Raw genomic sequence first — 23,777 nt, forward strand, 5'->3', positions numbered from 1 at the left:
TATAAAATATACTTCCAAAAGTTTGACTTCAGAACATTGCTTTATACTAACAATACTTAATATTTTAAAATATCAAATTATTTTCCAAATGTCACTCAATAAAAATAGTTAACAGAAAATCACTTTTAAAATGTGTACTCAACATTATCATAAACTTTATGTTCAGAACATAGTATGTATGCATGCATAGACATTTATTTAAATGTTAAAAGCAATGGTTAAAGAGCATTTGAGTCTCTTATGGCAAGTTTAAGTTATATTTACTAAATAAAAATAAGCATTTTTACTGACAAATTTTAGTAAGGCTTATTACCTATATCATATTATTGGGATACATATGTAGTTTGATATACAGAATAGAGTTGTTGCCATAAAAATATAAAGAAGTTATGGATTATGGCACTCTATTTTACTTTTAAGTTTATTTATTTATTTTAGAGAGAGAGAGAGAGAAGGAGGAGAGAGAGAGAGAGAGAGAGAGAGAGAGAGAGAAAAACATTGACCTGCTTCTGACAGGTCAATCTTAGTGTATTGGGACGACATGCAAACTAACCAAGCTATCCAACCAGGACTTGATTGTGGCGCTTTAAATTTTGAGAATTGCTGAGGTCCTAGAATGGTAAATCAGAATTTAAGAACATGAAACCTTAATATATATATACCTTAATATATATATATATATATATTAGATTCAGTTACATACCTAAACTTTGGACTAATCAAGTGCAAAACCTTATTAATTTTGTTTCACATCTCTGAATAACATAACTAACAGCTGTAACAAACAACACCAAAACCTCAAATAAAAATTAATTTCTTGCCCACTAAAAATTCAATGCAAGACCTGGATGGTTGGCACAGAAGATAGAGCATCTGACAGGCATGTGGGCATCCGGGGTTCAATCCCTGGTCGGGGCACACAGGGAGGAGAAGTGACCATTTGCTTCCCTTCCTCCTCCCTCTCCTCCCTTTTCTTTCTCTTCCTCCCTCGCAGCCAGTGGCTAGATTGTTTCGAGCACCAGGGAAGGCCCGCTGATTGGAGCATCAACACCAGATGAGGATTGCCAAGTGGATCCTGGTCAAGGCGCATTCAGGAGTCTATATCTCCCCTCTTCTACTTAAAAAAAAATCAATGCAGATGCTGTTTGATTGGCAGATGTTTGGGTGACATTACAAAGTGAGTCACCTATAAGTTGTGACTTAGGGATCCGATTCTTGATGCCACAACCTTTAAGTGACCTTTAAGATTGTTACCAAAGGAGACACAAGAATGAAGAGATGCGTGGGAGTGCATGGGAAATTTTTATGAACCATATCTGGAAGTGGCACATATCATTTCTACAGACACTATTTAGTCACAGAGTCCCACCTAAATGCAAGAATCTTGGAAAATAGTTTTTGTTCTATGACCCAGTTCTATAAAAAAGGGAGGGAAAACCTGATAAGCAATCTTGAACATTTAAGTCTCTGAAATACTCAACAGAGTAATAGCACAGTGATTACTTATATATATATCTAGCCTGGTGATGTAGAAAAGCAGAAATTTGTTTATTTATCTTTTTAAATAAAAGAATTACAGTATATTTAGGGAACAATGTAAATGTCAAGTTATGTATAGTACAAACCACTGAAGATTTAGATAGTATTCAAATATGTGTTATTTTTAAATTTTATTATCATTATTAGTTAGCAACAGTTAATAGATAAAATGGAAATGTCAACTTCAGAGTTTTTAGTGGTTAGATGTCAGCAAAGTTTTCTAAAGGAGCAAGAGTTTATATTGGGCTCTTGAAAAGTCGCTAAGGCATGGGAATTACTGAGGGTTGATAGAGTGGGCAGAACAGAGGAGAAGGGTGAAATGTAATCAATAAAACCCTTGTAATGTGGATCTGGTAGACTGATTTAGTTGGTTTATAAAATTATTAGAATAATATAAAATATGGCTAAAGAGGTTCATATGGGTAGTAAGATAGGAAAGGTCAGAAACTAATGAGAAACTTTAGATCAGAAAAAAAGTGTTTAAATTTGATGCAGGAGATTATCGTGAGATTAAAGAAACTATGCATATGTTTTAGAAAACTATTTTTTAGTTTAAATATTGTGAGAATCAACTAGAGAATGAGTTTAATACCTGTCATCAGTTTTTGTAAGTCAAAAACATCTGGTTGTAATTTAATATTTTATTTAGTGATTTAAACACAAAAGCACACATTTTATGAAAGGGGGAAATTACCAACAGTAAAGAAAAAAAGGCATAAAAAAAGACCTAGGACTTCAGGAAAAGACTGATAAAGATAAACAAATGCAGTATTTTCAAAATTAATCTACAATTAATACAATTCTGGAAAAAACACAAGGAGGGGAACTTGCTCTATCATTTTTCAAAAATTATTATTAAATGAAAGGAATATACCAATGTCACCATTTCATTCTTTAAAAAAATTAAAATAATTATTTATTTTTCTATGCTGGAATTTCAGTGCAATTAATGCATGGTGGAGGATAGGGGCAGGTAAGAGGGTAGAGGGAGGCAATCTCTCCATACCCTATTTTATGACATTATATTTTGTTTCATTCTAAGTGCTTGCATTATCAAACAAGCACATAATTGGCTTACATACTGGTTTGGTGCCTGTCCCTATACTTGTCTATATCTTCTAATAACTTGAGGGTGATTAAGGAAAATGAGAAATTTACTTGAAAAGTACATGGTCCATACCACTGCTAAACTGTTTTTTTTTATTGTTCTTGTTTGTTTGTTTTTAGGTGAGAGGAGTGGAGATAGGGAGACAGACTCCTGCATGTGGCCGAACTGGGATCCAACCAGCAACCCCTGTCTGGGGCTGATGCTCGAACCAGCTGGACAATCCTCAGCGCCAACACATGAGCCAATTGAACCACTGGCTGTGAAAAGGGAAGAGAGAGAGAAGGGAGAGAGGGAAGGGAAGAGGAGATGGTCACTTCTCATGTGTACCTTGACTGGGGATCAAACCAGGATGTCTGCATGCTAGCTGATGCTCTACCCACAGAACCAACCAGCAGGGCTTTGGTTTTTCTTAGATATAAATGTAATATCCCTGCATAGCACAAAAAGATTTTCAGATTTTCTTTCTTTTTGACAGCTCCTGTAGTTTCTGAATAAATCAAGAAATATTAAACTGTTTACAGTTTAAAAAAAAAAGTACTCAATCTACATATATCAACAACAAAATAGTGGATTTACCTATTTTTGAATAAACCATAAAGATTAGTATTCAAAAATACATAGTTTTTTGTTATACTCTCATAACAAATATGATGTACTTTTTGAGGACAGTTCAACTGCATTCTGGCTATAAAGACATTCCTTTAGTGTAGCCACTGCCAAAATTCTGGAGAAGTTCTCCCCACTTCCTCCACATCTGCCTAGTTGTTCAGCTCCCACCTGAACCTTGCATCTTATGATCACCCTAATGCCTCAAGAGAGATCTAGTGACACAAGGGACAAGTGGTCAATATCTCAATATCTCTCCACTCTCCGTCTCCACCTTTCCACAGCCTTGCTCTGTGGACACAGGACTCTTAGGAAGCACTGAAACACTCCTTTCCCCACTGCCTTCACTCTGATTTGCTCTTTGTTAAGAAAATGCCCCAAGGATCTAATTATGTATTTTCTTTGAGTAGAAAAATTTTAGTTTGGTTCTTTGTGTACTATAGATATATGATTTAGGTGGAAAATATAGAGAAGAGTTAAAAGTCACACTTTGGTTTGGCGTTTTATTCCTACCAATAAAATGAACAAAATAAAGCAGCAAAACTAATAAAATCTTTAAAAAGTATTCTTTCTCTCTCTTTTTTTTTATAGGAAGTTCTCCTGCAGTTGTGAAAGAAAAGTCATGAAAATGCTTATAAAATTGTGTTCTCCCCTTGGTGTTCAAGAAGAAAGAAACCTCTCATTGGAAGCAAGAGATGGAGGCAGAGTTACTTACCTGTTTTATTCTGGGCAAGTTTTGTTAAATGCACATCTTAAACTCAATATAGCTAAAAAGGAACTCTTGATATATCAAACCACAATAACTCTTATTTCTATTTTCCCCATTCAATAAATAGTATCATCATCTACCCAGATAAAAATTGTTAAAAAAGTATAGGCATTTTTCTTCTTTTTAAACTAAAAAAAATCACAAGAGGTAGCATGCTTTGGGAAGAGACATTAAAGAACAGAAGATTATATCTGGAAAAAGAATCAAGAAATTCACCTTAGTTATTGTCTATTAAATCAGGGAGACTTCGAAATATTTGTTTTTAAATATGAATATATATGTTAGTGTTTACTGAATGTATTTTTAGTAATACTCGGTTCTATAAAAGTTTTTATCATAATTTATAATGTAACTTCTTCTATGTGAAGGTCCAACAATGTGCATTGAAATAAAAATGAAATTTTAACTGACTCCCAATTCCACAAATCTCTTCCAGGAAAAAATTTTAACAAACTCAAAGGAAGTGTTTAAGGTAATACACAGGTTCCCATATATCTCTATCCCCTCCAATGTAACCAACATATTTGATAAATATTTACATTTTGGCAACATATGGTCTTGAGAACACCAACTCTATTTCCCGTAAAATTAATTTAGTTGCCACTAAAAGTCATGAGTAATAGTGGTTACTGAAAATTTGATCGTAGAGAGTGGGCACAATTAATTGGTCTTGCCGGGAATCATTTACTTTTGAAGCTTTACAAATAAATGGAATCACTTTCAGATCCTCATATCTAAGCCTCTCTTCACTCCCAGAAATAGCAGTAAGTCCCTGGTGACTAACACACATCACTCCTCTCCCAGCTTTTGGGTGGCCACTGCCTCTGAAGCACCACACTATGGAGACCAGCTGGGAGTTCTTCTTGGTTTTACTCTCCCATTCACATTCTACAAGCCTCTGAAGCACCACACTATGGAGACCAGCTGGGAGTTCTTCTTGGTTTTACTCTCCCATTCACATTCTACAAGCCTCTGAAGCACCACACTATGGAGACCAGCTGGGAGTTCTTCTTGGTTTTACTCTCCCATTCACATTCTACAAGCCTCTGAAGCACCACACTATGGAGACCAGCTGGGAGTTCTTCTTGGTTTTACTCTCCCATTCACATTCTACAAGCTGTTTGTCAACATTCTACCTCCAAACATATTGAGATCTTGAGTCCACTTACATTTATTTCCACTTTTACTTTCCCTGTGCAAAATCATCATTTTTCTTGTCATGGTTTACTGAATAAACCTCTTACTGGTCACCCTCCTTCCATTTTTGTCTTTTTAAAAATCATTCTTTACATAGCACTCAGACTGAGCTCTTAATAAAGCAAATTGAACACAAAGCTATAAAGCTCTCCAAAAAACAACATAGGAGAAAACCTAGATACCTGGGTATGGCAATGACTTTTCAGATATACCATCAAAGACATGACATATGAAAGAAATTATTGATAAACTGGACTTCATTAAAATTATAAACTTTTGCTCTGTAAAAGACACTGTCAAGAGAATTGGAAGACAAGCCATAGAGATGGGGGAGGGGGACAAACATTTGTGAAAGATATAATACATATCTGATAAGGACTGTTATCAAAAATATATACAGAACTCTTAAAACTCAACAATAAGAAAATTTAAAAAAATATGATTTAAAAATGGGCAAAGACTTGAACACCTCACCAAAGAAGATACACTGAAGGAAAATGAGCATAAGAAAAAATGTCTAAATATGAAAAATAATCATATGTCATTAGGAAATTACAAATTAAAACAACAGTGAAATGTATCTACACACCTACTTGAATGTCCAATCTGCAAAACACAGGCAATACCACATGCTGATGAGGATGTAGAGAAATAGAAATTCTAATTTATTGTTAGTGGGAATGCAAAATGTACAGGTACTTTGGAATATACTTTGGCAGTTTCTTACAAAATTAAACATAACTCCTACCAATAATCCAGTAATTATGGTCCTTGTCGCCTACCCAAATGAGTTAAAAATATATGTCCACACAAAAGTCTGCACACACATATTTTTAGCAGCTTTATTTATAATTGCCAAAATTTAGAAGCAACTGAGAGGTCCTTCAGTAGGTGAATGGATAAAATAACTTTGGTTCATACAGGCAGTAGGATTTTAGTGCTAAAAAAACATGAGGTATTAAGCTATGAAAAGACATGGAAGAAACATAAATATGTATTACTAAGTGAAAGAGGCCAATCTGAGTACATCTGTATGTGGCTAATTTAAGGAAATAATGTCTTCATTATATTTATAAGTATAAATCCAATTTCATATATTAAGTATCATAGACTTTATAGTTTTTCTCCTTAGCTTAGAAAAAGTATATCTTTTACTTTTACCTTTTTACTTCTCTTACTTTCTCCCAGACGTTTACCCCTGCTTTTCATGCTCGGGATGACAGCTCTCATTTCAGTTCCTCATGTTTTTCGCATCAGTAATAGTTATAAATTTTGACAATTTATTTGTTTTTATAATTATTATTCTATGAAGGCTCATTTGAGTAGCTTAAATATTTAAGCTTTGTGATGGGATGAGAGCTAACAACACATTAATTACACTGTTTATTTCCACTTTGATTTAATAAAAATTGATTTAGTACTTGTTATGCACAATTGGTCAGTGGGGAGGAGATGAAAAATGTGTGTGAGAATCCCATGACTTTCTCTGAGAGGAAGTATAAATAACCTAATCTAGTATTTCTCAACCTTTCTTCATGGTTGTTCCCCTAAGGAGCTTTTTAAGACATTTTATTCCTATTTGCTTCTCCCCTGAAGTTTTAATACCTCACATATACCATATATCTGTTTATCTATTTATGTATATCTGTGCATTATACAAGAAAAGAATGAGATTTATTTCACCCCTAGGGGACAATGTCTTCCCAACTGAGAATGCATGAAATTCTAAACCATTCTTCCTGCGGTTCTATCATGATGAATTAGATTACTCTCATTAAGACTCAAAAAGCACAAAGTCCATGAAATAAAATTACCTTGAAGAGAAGCTAATTAAATGGTGACTCTGGCTCAGCAAGGAGACCACAAGCTCATCAGCCTATGACTAAAACTGAAAATTCCTTTGGGCATGGCCATGCTGCCACAAAAATTATGCTATTGAAAACCATGTCTGACTATGTGCATACTGAGTTTTGGGCACAAGCTTGGGACTATATTTAGCAGGAGCCAAGATTCAGCTAAGACATCTCATAAGAGCAATAGAAAAGCACAGATAAGCCTTGAGCTCAGTGAGGACAAGGATTGTTTTCTTTCTCAACTCTTTTCAGGAACAGATACCTAAGCTAGGGAGCCCAAAGCGAAAGGAGAAGATGAGATCTCTTATTAAAATATTATTAAGAATTTCAAGACAGTGACAGCAAAACACTCAACCAATCTAAGGGCTTCTGAGGTATGGGGCCCTCTGCATCTGCACCTGAAGCTGTTATGAGCTCTTCTTCTAACACATAGAACAGTATCTGGCATATTTTTACATTTTAATAGAATTTGAAGAATGGATTAGTCAGAGTTCACAAGGTAAACAGAATCAATAGGATAAATAATAATAAAAAAGATTATTATGAAGAATTGACTTGCCTGGTTATGGGAGCAAAGAAATCCCATGATCTGCTATCTGCAAGCTGGAGACCAGAAGAGCCGAGGGTGTATTTCTGGTACTAACCTGAAAGCATGAGAACCAGGAAAGCAAGTGGTAAAACCTCATTCCAAGTTCAAAGACCAGAGATTCAGGAATGTCAATGTGTGAGGGTAAAAAAAGATAGATTTGCCAGCTGAAAAAAATAAAATAAAATAAAGAAAAAGAGGTCCTGGCCAGTTTGCTCAGTGGTAAAATGTGGACCCGTATGTAGAAGTCCTGGGTTTGATTCCCAGTCAGGGAACACAAGAGAAACAATCACCTGCTTCTCTCTTCTTTCCCTCCCCCTTCTCTCTCTCTCTTCCTCTCCTGCAGTAATGGCTTGATTGATTCCAGTGCATTGGTCCAGAGCCCAGAGGAGCCTCCACTTCAGGCACTAAAAATAGCTTGTTTGAGAACATCAGCTTCAGATGGGGTTTCCTGGATGGACCCCAGTCCAGGTGCATGTGGGAATCTATCTTTCTATCTCCCCTCCTCTCATTTAAATAAAGAGAAAGACACACACAGAGCATATTGACCCTTCCTCTGTCTTTTTGTTTAATTCAGGCACTCAACAGATTGGTTGATATGCACCCACATTGGCGAGGGCCCTGCTGTGAAAAACAAGTCTTCAATAAGCATCTCCAGTGTCAAAGAGAATTGGAAAAGGAATGCTGTTTGGACTTACTCAGTTCTCAACATCTTTGGAAAATTTGGTAGTGGTAGTGATGGCAGTGACAAGAAGCCTCAGAAGAAGATATTACTATGAAAAAACAGATCAGAAATTGGGAGATTTATCTGAAAAATTAACAAGATAAATTTCTCCCTCCATGTTAGTTGCACCACAAATCCTAGAAGTCTCATGGAAATTAGAGACTGTAGATAAAGACTTACTATCAAGAGTCATGTTTATTTTGGGCCTTCTCATAGTTTATTCATGACACTGAGCACTTGCCTAGAGCTAGTGCCTCGTGTTGGGGACACTCAGGCCCTGCTCAGGCCTCCCAAGTTCTCAGATTTATTATTCTTCATTTTGAAAGCTGAATCGTTACTGTAGGTCTTTTAAGTTCTTGATCAGAGCCATGTTCAGAGAAAGAGAGGGAGAGGGAGAGAGAGAGAGAGAGAGAGAGAGAGAGAGAGAGAGAGAGAGATCTTTTCTTTTATTTCCATCCTTAGATCTAGGACTCTAAGGATAACTATCTTACTTCTAGAGTGACATCAATGTATTAGTCATAAGAGTATTTCTAGAAAGTGTCACATCATGGATTCTTACTTTTTAGATAGTCAGGAGTATTACTCTATAGTCTATACCATCACATTTACAAGTGTTCAAAGAATATAAAGCTCTAAAACACTTGTCTTTTAGAATTATCTTTTCTAAAAACAGTAATTTAATAAATTGAATCAATTTGGTACTTTAATATTTATTTTCATACAGAGTATTTTATTTATACTAATTAGTAGAAAGAGCAATCATGACTTTGCTTTTATTTTATTGCTTTACTCTTATATTAAAAATTTTCATGTTTCATTTAGGATCAAAGCAGAGCATAGTGTAGCCAAAACACACTTTGAAATGAAAAGTTTAAAAAATACATGTGGAAATTCCAGGTGAATAATAGTGTGATGGTTTTGTTAGAGTCATTGAGTTGCAGAGAATGACACTGCACACTACCTCATGTAACAAAGGTTTTTTATAATATATATATATTTGGAAAAAAACTGAAGAGCAAGGTCATACCTTTTTAATGGAGATTGGAACCAGAATGTTCTTTAGAATTTAAGACAGATCCAGGGACCATGGCCACGAGAATTGATGGATATTTATCCTAATTGCCGGCCATTAGAGCAATCTGGGTATGCTCTATGAGTCAGCTTCTGTCTGTTTCTTAAATTTTCTCCCAACTGGTGTTTACCCTCCACTTCCAGGGCCATTAATTGGCAGACAAGGGAAGAATAATTCTAATACACAATTCTTTGCTAAGATAGCACATGATTGGTTTTTGTTTTGTTTTGTTTTGTTTTTTTTTAAACTGAATTTAAATGTTGTCAAAGCAGTATTAGCATTTTTATTTTTTGGTTTTTCACAAGTTGTCCATAGCTGTCCCTTCAGCTGAGGGGTGAAAAGTCTCCTTTTGGAAGGATCTGAGCAGAGCTGACATACACACCAGACAAACAGGTCCACTGTGACCTGTGAAGGGAAGAGCACCTACTAGATACACATAGAAACGTATTAGCAGGGCACACTTCTTTAGCTATTTGCTTTCCTATGCTACTGTTTCCTTCCATATAAAACGAATACAATACTACTTGCCCAAAATAGAAATTTTGTGGATTATTCAGAAAAAAATAGCAAAATGTTTGAGAAACCATCTGATAGACTCATTCAACCTGGGTTTAAAATTGCCTCTCCCTCTCTAAGCTTCTATTTCTTCCTCTATAAAATAGTGATAATAATATCTCATATGCTTTTTTTGAGGACTAAATTATATTCAGGGGTGGATAAAAGTAGGCTTATAAATTAATACAAGTAAATAATATAATAATTAATGCATAATAACACAAAAATAAACTGTTTTTCATACTCACAACTATGAACCTACATTTGCTGAACCTTATGCTGTGAAACACAATACAGTGTGTCTGTGAAGTTATGGTGCACTTTTGACCGGTCACAGGAAAGCAACAAAAGATGATAGAAATGTGAAATCTGCACCAAATAAAAGGAAAACCCTCCCAGTTTCTGTAGGATGATGTGGCAGCATGTGCACATGAGCAGATGATGAAGTAACACCATGTATACAGCAGAGCAGCCCATGGCTATGTCAGTGGAGATGTGGACGGTACAGAGGAAAGTTCAGTGTGTTCTGTGGCTCACTAAATTCAAATCCATGACCAAAGTGCAATGTGAATATCGGCGCGTTTATAACGAAGCGCCACCACATAGGAATAACATTACTCGGTGGAATAAGCAGTTGAAGGAAACCGGCAGTTTGGTGGCGAAACCCGTTCTGGTAGGCCATCAGTCAGTGACGAATCTGTAGAGGCTATACGGGATAGCTACCTAAGGAGCCCTAAAAAATCTATGTGTGAGCCCACATCGAACTGCACTGAATAGGTATGAAACTTGGAGAGTTTTCCTTTTATTTGGTGCAGATTTCACATTTTTATCCTCTTTATTGCTTTCCTATGACGGGTTAAAAGTGCACCATGACTTTACGGACACACTGTAAATGTTAGCTGCTTGTATTAACTAATGTGAAACTGAGCCTCACAAAATGGGCAGTCAGATCAGTTAGATCTTTCTTGAAACTGTTCTTGACCATTTAAGCAGGAGCAATTTATCCCTCATCTTACTTCTTTACGGGATATTTAGAATTTTCAAAGCTTTTGCGGTCTACTTGTATTTTTCTTGACTATCCTTATTCTTAGAATTACCATCTCTACCCGTACTTGTATTTTCCAATAATAAAAAAAAAAATCAACATTTGATATTTTTAGAGAGTCTGATATTCTCCCTGAGCTTTGTAAAAGCATAGTAACTAAATTTTGGCAGAAGTCCAAAAAGTACATATTATATTTAATTGTATTCATAATAAAAATGTTCTGAACACGGTTTACACCTTTATCCTCAAAGCCAAGTCATTGCCACGAGCATCACTTATTGTGCTATGTTTTAACTAGGTGCTACTTTTATTACTTTAGAGCCCCGTAGGGTCTTACTCATACTATAGACATTACATCAAATTTTGTAGCTCAGATTGCTATTTTTTTCTATCTACTTCTTTGCTTACTAGTTGTTAATGTATTTTCTGTTTTCAGTCTTATGTCTACTTTAAAATTAAAAAAAACCTGATATGTGCCAAGAGAATGTAACTTTCTTAATTTATTGCATGCTAGATCCCATTCCTCTTTTTAGATTAAAATGTCTGGGCTTTGTGCTAGACATTATCTTGGTTACCTAGGAGTTATTGTTTTGTTTTGTATTATTTTTTTTCTCTTGTGTAAATCCTTTTTGAGCTAAAGCAAGGAGCAGGATTATCCTTCTGCGTGGAAATGGGGGATAGACATGTGCATTATGTTATTCTTCAATATTTTCATACACGTACCAAAAGGCTAGAAATTGTAACATTGTTTTAACAATTTTAGGTTTAATATGGCAAAATAAGACAGCACATGTAGCAATTCTCTGAACCAAACATATTATACTTTCTTTTTATGTTTGTTCATGTTGTCAGTTCAAAAAAATGAAATGAGAAAAGTGACTATCGCCTACCTTTAAAATGGAATATCAAACATTATCTAAAGAACCTTTCTGAAGTGACCTAATTCTATAAGAATATGTGCCTTTTATTGTCTTTGACTATTTTGCAATACTCTGAAGATAATTTTTGGAGAGTTGACAGTGATGCAAATAGTTCATAGAAATGCAAATTATTTTTAATGATGGAGATGAAATTGATCTCTATCCTGTTGAAGACAGCAGTTATGTATCCATTGGCAAATTTATCTCAGCATTTCTGAATGTTCATATATGTCCTCATTCTTTGATACACTTTTGAACTGTTTTTTAATATATCTTACAGATATATTAAGTAATAAATGAGATAAAAATTAGATAAAATCTTTGACATAGATCTCTTATACTTTATATCATGATTTGACTCTTTAAAAAGTTATCCTTTAACAATTTTACTTCACACATTTAAAGTTGTGTCTTCTCTCTTATTTCTGCTATTTCCATTTATCCTTTAGCACCATGCTCAATGTATATCCCCTTAATAAATTTTCTCCTAAGGTGATTGGTACATGGCTCTTATATGCAGATCACTGAGGTCTAAGGGCTCCCCTACTGAACAAGATAGCACTGTGACCAACAGAAGGTAAGTTGGGAATCTGTCTGGGCTCCTGTTTTCCTTTCTGCTCTTAAGCTTGTCACCCTAGCCCAGGGGTAGTCAACCTTTTTATACCTACCGCCCACTTTTGTATCTCTGTTAGTAGTAAAATTTTCTAACCACCCACCAGTTCCACAGTAATGGTGATTTATAAAGTAGAGAAGTAACTTTACTTTATAAAATTTATAAAGCAGAGTTACAGCAAGTTAAAGCATATAATAATAATTATTTACCAAGTACTTTATGTCGGATTTTTGCTAAGTTTGGCAGAATAAATCTTTATAAAACAACTTACTATAGTTAAATCTATATTTTATTTATACTTTGATTGCTCCACTACCGCCCACCATGAAAGCTGGAATGCTCACTAGTGGGTGGTAGGGACCAGGTTGACTACCACTGCCCTAGCCTATGGCCTCATCACTGTTTACTGTCACCACCTACATTGTTGGACCTCAGCTGTTGGCAACTGCCAGTGATAAAATCTACCAAGTAGTAGAATCTCAGTTGGGAAGTCAGGAATTCAATGAACCACCTTGCCTCTGGACATCCATCTAAGCTGAGATGACTGGGCTCTCCAGGAAGAGAGGAGAGTGTACCGGAATCTGAGTATCACTGGAGTAGAAGGTGAATCTGACTAAAGTAGCTGCCTCATCATACTTTCAGATAGGCCCTTCTCCCTCAGGCTAATTTATCTTGGCCTGTAAAATACATTCAAATGACTGCAACTGACCCAAAGTGGCCCACCACCAGGGATGGTCCTCCCCAAGCAAATAGGGCTGGCAGGACAAGGTAAGGTAAGAGTCTTCTCTTTTCTTAGATAACGACTTATATGGATCTTTTTTCCTCTAGGCCTCCAAAATACTTACTATTTGACTTTTACAGAACAAGTTTGCTGATCCTTACTATAGATTATTAAATTTTAAATTATAATTCATCGTCCAAAAAATATTTTTAATTTCTGGAAGCAGCAAAAAGGTATAATTATTCACCATGCTCAATAATTATTAGATAATTGGTTGTTTGCTTCCACAAATCCATATTTTTTAGAATTAAAGTCTTTTATTGTTTCCCATTTAATGCCATATAAGTTTACAATTTTAAAAGTTACATATACAGTACTTCAAAATAAGAGATAATCACACAGTAATATTACTTATGTGTGAGATGTTTAAAGGAAGCTCTGAGACATTTAATTTAAAAAAATAACATTACTTTCTATTTGACAGCAATGACAAAAATACAAAAACAGAAAAAAAATAGGAAGAAAGAAAAAATACATATTATATTATATAGAAGAGGCCAGGTCAGAAAAATTTTTTAAAAGAAAATAGAATTCAAAAATACATCTTAACAGTTGGTTATAAAATATTTCATGAATTTTGAAAGGAACAATCTCCTATTTTAGAAGCTTCTAGATATTTTTACCAGTAAATTGGACTTTGATTTCTTGCTTTTCTCATCTGCTCTTTGACTGGCACAAGCCTATGATTCAGGTATATCCCATATTGGGTACAGTCTTGAGATAGCTACCTTACAAAGTTATTTTCTCATTGATATTTGTGGGGTGATCTAAGAACTTTGTCAGCCATTGCTCATATTTTAGTAATTCTTCTGGTCACTAAGCAGGCCCCCACCTTTATTTTAAACAAATGACTAATGTTATAGTCTAAATTCTACTAATCAAGGCATTCGGTATTCATGAGTTGTTGGGTCACTCATGCTCAGGGTATATACTGTCTAGTTTTGGAATGTGCTTATTTTATTTGGAAATTTTGAAGCTGGGAGAGAAAAGTATCAGAGGAAAAGTACATTTGAATAAAAAGCCTGGAAAATGGTATATCCCTGATGATCACGTATAAAGAGTTTTTAAAATTAGACTTCTCTGTCAGATGGGTTCCAGGGATATCTATTTATTGTGTCTTAAATATCTTCAGGGAAGGGTCCCAAGGATTTATACATCATCATGTAAGAAGACATTTTAAACAAATATTAATGGCAAATACATAGTTACATTTAGTGTGATTTGGGGGGAATAATTATTACTGTTTTAACACAATTTTAAGAATTTTCAAAAGAGTTTGTTTAGCTATATGGGTCATGATACCAAGTAAGTTAAGCCAGTGAGATAGAGGTATATATACATATCGCTTTAGTATGTACATATACAAGGTAACTTTGCATGGGTTAAAACTCTGTGTTTCCAAAAGATAATACTTTAACTTCCTTCCAGTTCATATGGAAAAGCCTTGTTGTTTACAAGGCAATACGTGTGGATGGTTCAGAGCTTCCCATCACTGCTATTATCTTCATATACAAAAGACTGAGCCTACGAACAAAACTCTAATAATACTCACCATCAAAAGCTTCTTCTGGTTTATATAAAAGAAACAGTAGAATATTTCTGTTCATTTAGAAAGAAATAAAAAGAATCTATATAAACTTAGGACACATTTTCAATCCTTTAAAACTACATAAGGCTGACCAAATAAGCTCATAGTCTTTTAGGAAATAAGAAAACAGTATAGTTGAAAAGCAAGCCAACAAATGTGTTGTGAAACAATATATATGGAAATTTCGCAGGGAAATGTAGAAGCCAATTTCCTAATACACTGTATTGAGATATAGCAGTTCATGTAGACTTCACCTTTGTGTGTGCATGCATGTGGGTGGAAAGAAATTAAGCAAAATTCAAAGAACAATCTTTCTCTTTAAAGTTTTTAAAAATTTATTTGGGAAAGTAAACAGACAACCCCCCTTTTTTTTAAGAAGTGGAATTAAATTTATATATGACAATCTGGAGTGGATAAGAAGTAGGATTATTGATATTGTCCTGGAAATCTTTCTTGAATTGTGAACTTGAGTGGCTGGTATTATCTTTCAATAACTTTTCTAAAGGAAGCAGAACTCTTGAGGGGAAAAAAGAAATATATCAAAATTAAAATGCATATTGCTCTGTTTGTTTGACCTGGCTTCAGCTACTGAGTTTCAGACAAATGGAGAAGTTAGCTGGAGGTCTGAAAGCAAACTGGGGTTGCTTCAAGGAAAGATCCAGCAGGAGAGCACAAAGAAGAAAATCAACATTTTCTGAGAACCTACCATGTGCTAGAGTCCGTGTCAGACACTTTATATTCAAATGACACTTAGTAGTCATTGCAGTTCTACAGATTTAGTTTTGTAATTTCTGTTTGAGATGAGGAAATAGGGGCTCAGAGATTATGAATGATTTACCCAAGGTCACATAGCTAGTCAACTGTGGAGCTGAAGTTCAAATCCAAGTCTGTATGGCTACAAAGTTGATGGCCATTAGTATGCCATGACATTGTGCCAGAGGGGCATACCAATAGACCCCGATAAATATATGAGTCTTTTTAATGCTACAGAATCATAGATGGCAATTTACTGTCATGTTAGTAAGATAACCAGGAGGAATTATTTTTTTAACCTTAAGTCTTGAGATTTGTTGAAAAGAAGCTCTAGAATTCATCATAGAGAAATATGTAGAATTATAAATGTATGTTTCTAAAGTGGTTTTCATCATGGCCTTTTTAGTACACCACAATAGAAACTTAGTTAATAATATATGGTGTAGAACAGTGGCCACCAAACTTTTTTGGGCCACGGACTGGTTTAATGTCAGAAAATATTTTCACGGATTGGCCTTTAGGGTGGGATGGATAACTGTATCACTTGACCAAGACAAGCGTCAAGAGTGAGTCTTAGACAGATGTAACAGAGGGAATCTGGTCATTTTTTAAAAATAAAACATCATTCAGACTTAAATATAAATAAAATGGAAATAATGTAAATTATTTATTCTTTCTCTGCAGACCAGTACCAAATGGCCCATGGACCAGTACCAGTCCGCAGCCCAGGGGTTGGGAACCACTGGTGTAGAATATTAGCTAGCTAAGCACAATGATGCTATAATAGGATATTTATCAACATGAAAATACTTTCTTTCAAAGCAAAATAACAAATATGATAAATAGTATGTTCTCATACATTTAAATACAACTATGTATTTATTAATACATATTAATATATAATTACACCATATTAAATATACATGTAATATTACATATAAATATAAATATCATATTAAGTATAATATGAATGGAAAAAGACAAAAATTTCTATTATAATATTTATATTGGTGAGTTTGTGTTTTACTTTGTGTTTTCTAAGATTTCTACTATATTATTCTGAGTTTGTTTTGTTATCAGCGGAATTAAATATTTCAAAGTCCAGTGAGGGTTTTTAACATAAATTATGTCTGTATTACTAAGGAGATCTCTGTCCGATACTAGTGCATATCTAGCATATCTAGCATAAGCACTTGTTCAAACTAATAGTTATTATCAGTGGTGTGTTGGTAGACTTTTCCTTTACTGTTTTTCATAATGTATTTAGAAAAATAAAATAAAAAATTCTTATATTTTTAACGTGAAATTAAATTTGAGTATGTCAACCAGGATTGAACAAGAAACGGGATTAATAGCATTGTCTTGTTAATTCATCTTGAGCTGTGAACAACCAGCTTTTGCAGGAAAAAAAAATTCTGATTTGTCATGCTTGATGGCTTCAATGGTGTAAATATTCCAGCCGTGGCTAATTTATAGCAGCTAACAAAGACATTTCTGAATATATAATGCTGATTATACACATCTTTTCTCACAAAAGATCATGCCAAGAATGTTAATATAGACCAGGGATAGGCTAGGCTAACCTTTTCAGAAAAGGTCCAGATAGCAGATATTACGGACTTTACCTTGCACTTGGTCTCTGTCACCATCTAACTTTACCATTGTAGTGCAAAAGCAGTCAGAGACAATACACAAATAAATAAGTATAGATGTGTTTCAATAAAACATTTACAAAAGCATATGGCAAGCTAGATTTGGTTAATAAGCCATAGATTACCCTGTATTGACCATAAAACACATACAAATAAATTTAACATAAAATAATCTTTCTTTGGAAATTTAAAAGACAGTAGGAAATTTTGTTCACTTTAAATTTTTCATATCTATGGGAAATAATATTCTTTCAACTCTCAAAACCCCAAATAATTCTTGGCTTTTCTTTGGAGTTTATGTAAGTTTTAGTTGAACACTTCCTTTTGATCTTTCTAGGATTAATACAGATTACTCATTCTGAGAGATCAATAATTATTGACTTCCTTTGTGTTCCTCAGGTCTGTGATTTATGATGAGCTGCTGATTTGACGTGTTAGCACAGCACAATGGAAAGCATGTGAAATGGCATATGGGACTCAAGAGTGATGGCCAGGTAAGTAGCCTGTTATGGAAAGAATATATTTTTAAAAAAGTCAGGAAAAGAGATGTCATCTTACATGTCAGAAGAAAATATTGTGCTTACTTGAAAGGAAATCACCCTAACAAAACATCAAAACTTCTTAGTTGTTCATTGATTGCTTTATCATATATGCCTTGACTGTGGGCCTTCAGCAGGCTGAGTAACCCCTTGCTTGATCCAGAGACCTTGGGTCCAAGCTGGTGAGCTTTGTTCAAACCAGATGAGCCTGTGCTCAAGCTGGCAACCTTGGGGTCTCGAACCTGGGTCCTCCGCATCCCAGTCTGACACTCTATCCACTGCACCACCACCCGGTCAGGCAGATGAATACATTTTTAAAAATATAGTCAAAGTGTTTATAGTGAAGTCATATGTAGACAGAAAACAGCACAATTCTGGTTCAAATATTTACTAATCCTTATAAAAAGTCTAGTACACACAAAAATACAAAAACAAATTAGTTGATTATTTTATCATTGTTATAGTTAATAATTTATTAAAAAATTAAAACCACAAACTTCCATTATTTTTTAATTAATTTTAATGGGGTGACATTGATAAATCAGGGTACATATGTTCAGAGAAAACATCTCTAGGTTATTTTGACATTTGAGTATGCTGCATTCCCATCACCCAAAGTCCAATTGTCTTCCGTCACCTTCTAAATGGTTTTCTTTGTGCCCCTCCCCTTCCCCAACCTCCTTCCTCTCCTCTCTCCACCTGTAACCCCCACACTCTTGTCCATGTTTCTGAGTCTCATTTTTATGTCCCACCTATCTATCTTAGTTTTTTCTGATTTACTTATTTCACTCACTATAATGTTATCAAGGTCCATCCATGTTGTTGTAAATGATCCGATGTCATCATTTCTTATGGCTGAGTAGTATTCCATAGTATATATGTACCAAAGCTTTTTAATCCACTTGTCCACTGAGGGACACTTGGGCTGGATGACGGAAACATCCAGATCTTTGCTATTGTGAACAATGCTGCCATAAACATGGGGGTGCATTTCTTCTTTTCAAACAGTGCTATGATGTTCTTGGGGTATATTCCTAAAAGTGGTATAGCTGGGTCAAAAGGCAGTTTGATTTTTAATATTTTAAGGAATCTCCATACTGTTTTCCACAGTGGCTGCACCAGTCTGCATTCCCACCAGCAGTGCAGGAGGGTTCTTTTTCTCCACATCCTCACCAGCACTTATTCTGTGTTGTTTTGTTGATGAGCGCCATTCTGACTGGTGTGAGATGATATCTCATTGTGATTTTAATTTGCACTTCTCTAATGATTAGTGATGTGGAGCATTTTTTCATATGCCTATTGGCCATCTGTATGTCCTCTTTGGAGAACTGTCTATTCATTTATTTTGCCTATTTTTTATTGGACTATTTGTCTTCCTGGTATTGAGTTTTACAAGTTCTATATAAATTTTGGTTATTAACGCCTTATCAGACGTATTGTCAAATATATTCTCCCATTGTGTAGTTTGTCTTTTTATTCTGTTTTATTGTCTTTAGCTGTGCAAAAACTTTTTAGTTTGAATATAGTTCCATTTGTTTATCTTGTCTTTTATTTCACTTGCCCGTGGAGATAAATTGGCAAATATATTGCTGCGAGAGATGTCAGAGAACTTACTGTCTATGTTTTCTTCTAAAATGCTTATGGTTTTACAGCTTACATTTAAGTCTTTTATCCATTTTGAGTTTATTTTTGTGAATGGTGTAAGTTGTTGGTTTAGTTTCATTTTTTCGAAGGTAGCTGTCCAATTTTCCCAAAACCATTTTTTGAAGAGGCTGTCTTTACTCCAATGGATGCTCTTACCTCCTTTGTCAAATATCAGTTGTCCATAAAAGTGTGGGTTTATTTCTGGGTTCTCTGTTCTATTCCATTGATCTATATGCCTGTTCTTATGCCAGTACCAGGCTGTTTTGAGTACAATGGCCTTGTAATATAACTTGATATCAGGAAGTTTAATACCTCCCACTTTATTCTTCCTTTTCAAGATTGCTGAGGCTATTCGTGTTTGCTTTTGGTTCCATATAAATTTTTGGAATATGTGGTCTATATCTTTGAAGTAAGTCATTGGTATTTTAATCGGTATTGCATTGAATTTATAAATTGCTTTGGGTAATATAGATTTTTAATGATGTTTATTCTTCCTAACCATGAACACGGCATATGCTTACATTTGTTTGTATCTTCCTTGATTTCTTTTATCAATGTTTTATAATTTTCCATGTACAAGACTTTAATCTACCTGGTTAAATTTATTTCTAAGTATTTAATTTTTTTGGTTGCAATGATGAAGGGATTGCTTCCTTAATTTCTATTTCTGACAGTTCATTGTTAGTGTATAAAAATGCCTCTGATTTCTGAGTATTAATTTTATATCCTGCCACCTTGCTGAATGCATTTCAGTGCCAGTAGTTTTTTGACTGAGACTTTAGGGTTTTCTATATACAATAGCATATCATCTGCAAATAATGATAGTTTTACTTCTTCTTTTCCAATTTAGATGCCTTTTGTTTCTTTTTCTTGTCTGATTGCTGTGGCTAGGACTTCCAGAACTATGTTGAATAAGAGTGGTGAAAGGGGGCACTCCTGCCTTGTTCCTGATCTTAAGGGGATTGCTTTTAATTTTTGCCCATTGAGTATGATGTTGGTGTGGGTTAGTCATTGTTGGCCTTTATCATGTTGAGGTATGTTCCCTGTATTCCCACTTTGCTGAGAGTTTTGATCATGAATGGGTGCTGGATTTTATCAAATGCTTTTTCTGCATCTATTGAAATTATCATGTGGTTTTTCTCCTTCCTTTTTTTTATGTGATGAATCACATTAATTGATTTGCGAATATTGTACCATTCTTGCCTCCCAAGAATAAATCTCACTTGATTATGTTGTATGATTTTTTTCATATATTGGTATATCTGGTTTGCTAATATTTTGTTGAGGATTTTAGAATCTAAATTCATCAGGGATATTAGCCTATAATTTTCTTTCTTTGTGTTGTCTTTGCCTGGTTTGGAATCAGAATTATACTCACCTCGTAAAAGGAGTGTGGAAAACTTCCTTCTTCTTGAATTTTTGAAATAGCTTGAGAAGGATAGGAGTTAGTTCTTCTTTGAATATTAGGTCGAATTCATATGTGAAGCCATCAGGCCCAGGACTTTTCTTTTTTTTGAAGTTTTTTGATAACTGTTTCAATCTCATTTGTTGTAATTGGTCTGTTTAGGTTTTCTGATTCTTTCAGATTAATTTTTAGAAGATTACATGTTTCAAGGAATTTGTCCATTTCATCTAGGTTGTCTAGTTTTTTGGCATACAGTTCTTCATAGTATTTTCTTACAATATTTTGTATTTCTGTTGTGTCACTTGTTTTTTCTCCAAGCTAAATTCTAATTTTATTTATTTGAGTCCTCTCTCTTTTTTTCTTTGTGAGTCTGGCTAAAGGTTCATTGATCTTGTTTACCTTTTCAAAGGACCAGCTCCAGGTTTCATTGATCCTATGTATTGTTTTTTTAGCCTCTATGTCATTTATTTCTGCTCTGATCTTTATTATTTCTTTCCTTCTACTACCTCTGGACTGTACTTGCTGTTCTTTTTCTAGTTCTTTTAGATGCAGGGTCAAGTTGTTTATTTGAGCATTTTTTAGCTTCTTAAGGTATGCCTATAATGCCATGAACTTTCCTCTCAGGACTGCTTTTGCTGTGACCCATAAATTTCGAGTTGATGGATGCTCGTTATCTTTCATTTCTAGGAATTTTTAAATTTCTTCTTTGATCTCATTGTTAACACATTTATTATTTAATAACATGCTATTTAATTTCCAAGTGTTTGAGTATTTTTCAGTTTTTCTGTTGTGGTTCATTTCTAGTTTCATGTCATTGTGATTAGAGAAAGTGCTCGATATGATTTCAGTCTTCTTAAATTTGTTGAGACCGCTTTTGTGCCCTAACATGTGGTCTATCCTAGAGAATGTACCATGAGCACTTGAAAAGTATGTATATTCTGCTGCTTTAGGGTGAAAGGTTCTGAAGATATCTATTAAATTGAGTTGATCTAGTGTGTCCTTTAAGTCTGCTGTTTCTTTGTTAATTTTCTTTCTTGAGGATCTATCTAGTGATGTTAGTGGGGTATTGAAATCCCCTACTATTATAGTATTGCTGTTGATCTCGTATAGTATTGCTGTTGATCTCGCCCTTTATATCCATATAAGTCTGCTTTATATATATAGGTGCTCCTATGTTAGGTACGTATATATGTATAACAGTTATATCTTCCTTTTGGATTTCTCCCTTTATCATTATGTAGTGGCCTTCTTTATCTCTTACTATATCCTTTGTTTTAAAGTCCAATTTGTCTGATATAAGTATTGCTACCCCAGCTTTTTTTTCATTTCCATTTGCATGAAATATTTTTTTCATCCTTTTATCTTCCGCCTATGTGCATCTTTTGTTTTAAGGTGTGTCTCTTGTAGACAGCATAGTATGGGTCCTGTTTTTTTATCCACACAGCTACCCTATGTCTTTTGATCAGATCATTTAATCCATTTACATTTAAGGTTATTATTAATATGTAGTTGTTTATTGCCATTTTATTTTTTAAAACTGTATTCTTCTTTTGCTATATTCTTTTTCTCCTTTGATCTGTTTACAACTGGCCCATTAGCATTTCTTGCAGCATTGTTTTAGTAGAAGTGAATTCCTTGACTTTTTTTTGTCTGTAAAGCTTTTTATTTCTCCTTCAATTTTAAACAATAGCCTTGCTGGATAAAATAGTCTTGGTTGTAGGCTCTTGTTCTGTATTACTTTATATATTTCTTGCCATTTCCTTCTGGCTTTAAGTGTTTCTGTTGAGAAGTTGGAAGTCATCCTTATGGGGGCTCCTTTGTAGGTGATAGTCTTTTTCTCTCTAGCAGCTTTTAATATTTTCTCTTTATCACTTAGCTTTGCTATTTTAATTATGATGTGTCTTGGTGTAGATTTCTTTGGGTTTCTCTTTAATGAAGTTCTCTGTGCTTCTTAAATTTGTGAGATGTTTTCCTGCCTTAATTGAGGGAAGTTTGCAGCTATGATATGTTTGAACAAAGTCTCTATCCCTTGTTCTTTCTCTTCTTCTTCAGGAACCCCTATGATGCAGATGTTATTTCTCTTCATGTTGTCACAGAACTCTCTTAGAGTTTCCTCAGACTTTTTGAGTTTCTTTTCTGCTCTGTTTCTGTGCCTTCATTTATCTTGTCCTCTAACTCGTTGATTCTATTCTCAGCTTTATCCATCCTGCTTTTAATTCTTTCCATGTGTTCTTCATTTCTGATATTGTATTTGTCATTTCTGACTGATTCTTTTTTATTATTTCAATGTCCTTTTTTATATTTGCTATCTATTTAGGTGTTCATAATGACCATCTATTGATGTTATAATATCTTTGTGCATCCTAACAATCGTTATTTTGAACTCTGCATCTGGTAATTTGGTTATATCTGACTCATTCGGGTCCTTTTCTGGGGATTTCTCTTGATTCATTTGTGTTGCATTTCTCTGCCTTCTCATTTTGTCTGTGTAAAAGAAAGTTTTGGCCACTGGAGTCCACTGGGTGTAGCCTCTGTGTTCTCTAGGTGTGGTCTGTCTGTAGCCCCACCACCCCTCTGCTGTTGCTGTCTAGGGCATTCAGGTATGGGTGTTGCCGGTGCCTGCCCACTGGGGCTGTTGCTGTGATTTCTGCCTCTCCTTCACAGGAGTAGCTGTGATCTCATGCTCTGATGTACAGGCCTAGGTGGCCTTTGCCTTCACCCTGCCCCCATGCTTGGCGCTATGCTCAGCCCTTAGGGCAGGGGCGAGCACCTTTGCTCAGCTGGGGTCTCTGCCTGATTCCGGGCTTTCACCCTGCTCCTGCAGGAGG

This window comes from Saccopteryx bilineata, chromosome 8 (assembly GCF_036850765.1).
Source record: "Saccopteryx bilineata isolate mSacBil1 chromosome 8, mSacBil1_pri_phased_curated, whole genome shotgun sequence".
Classification (NCBI taxonomy): Eukaryota; Metazoa; Chordata; class Mammalia; order Chiroptera; family Emballonuridae; genus Saccopteryx; species Saccopteryx bilineata.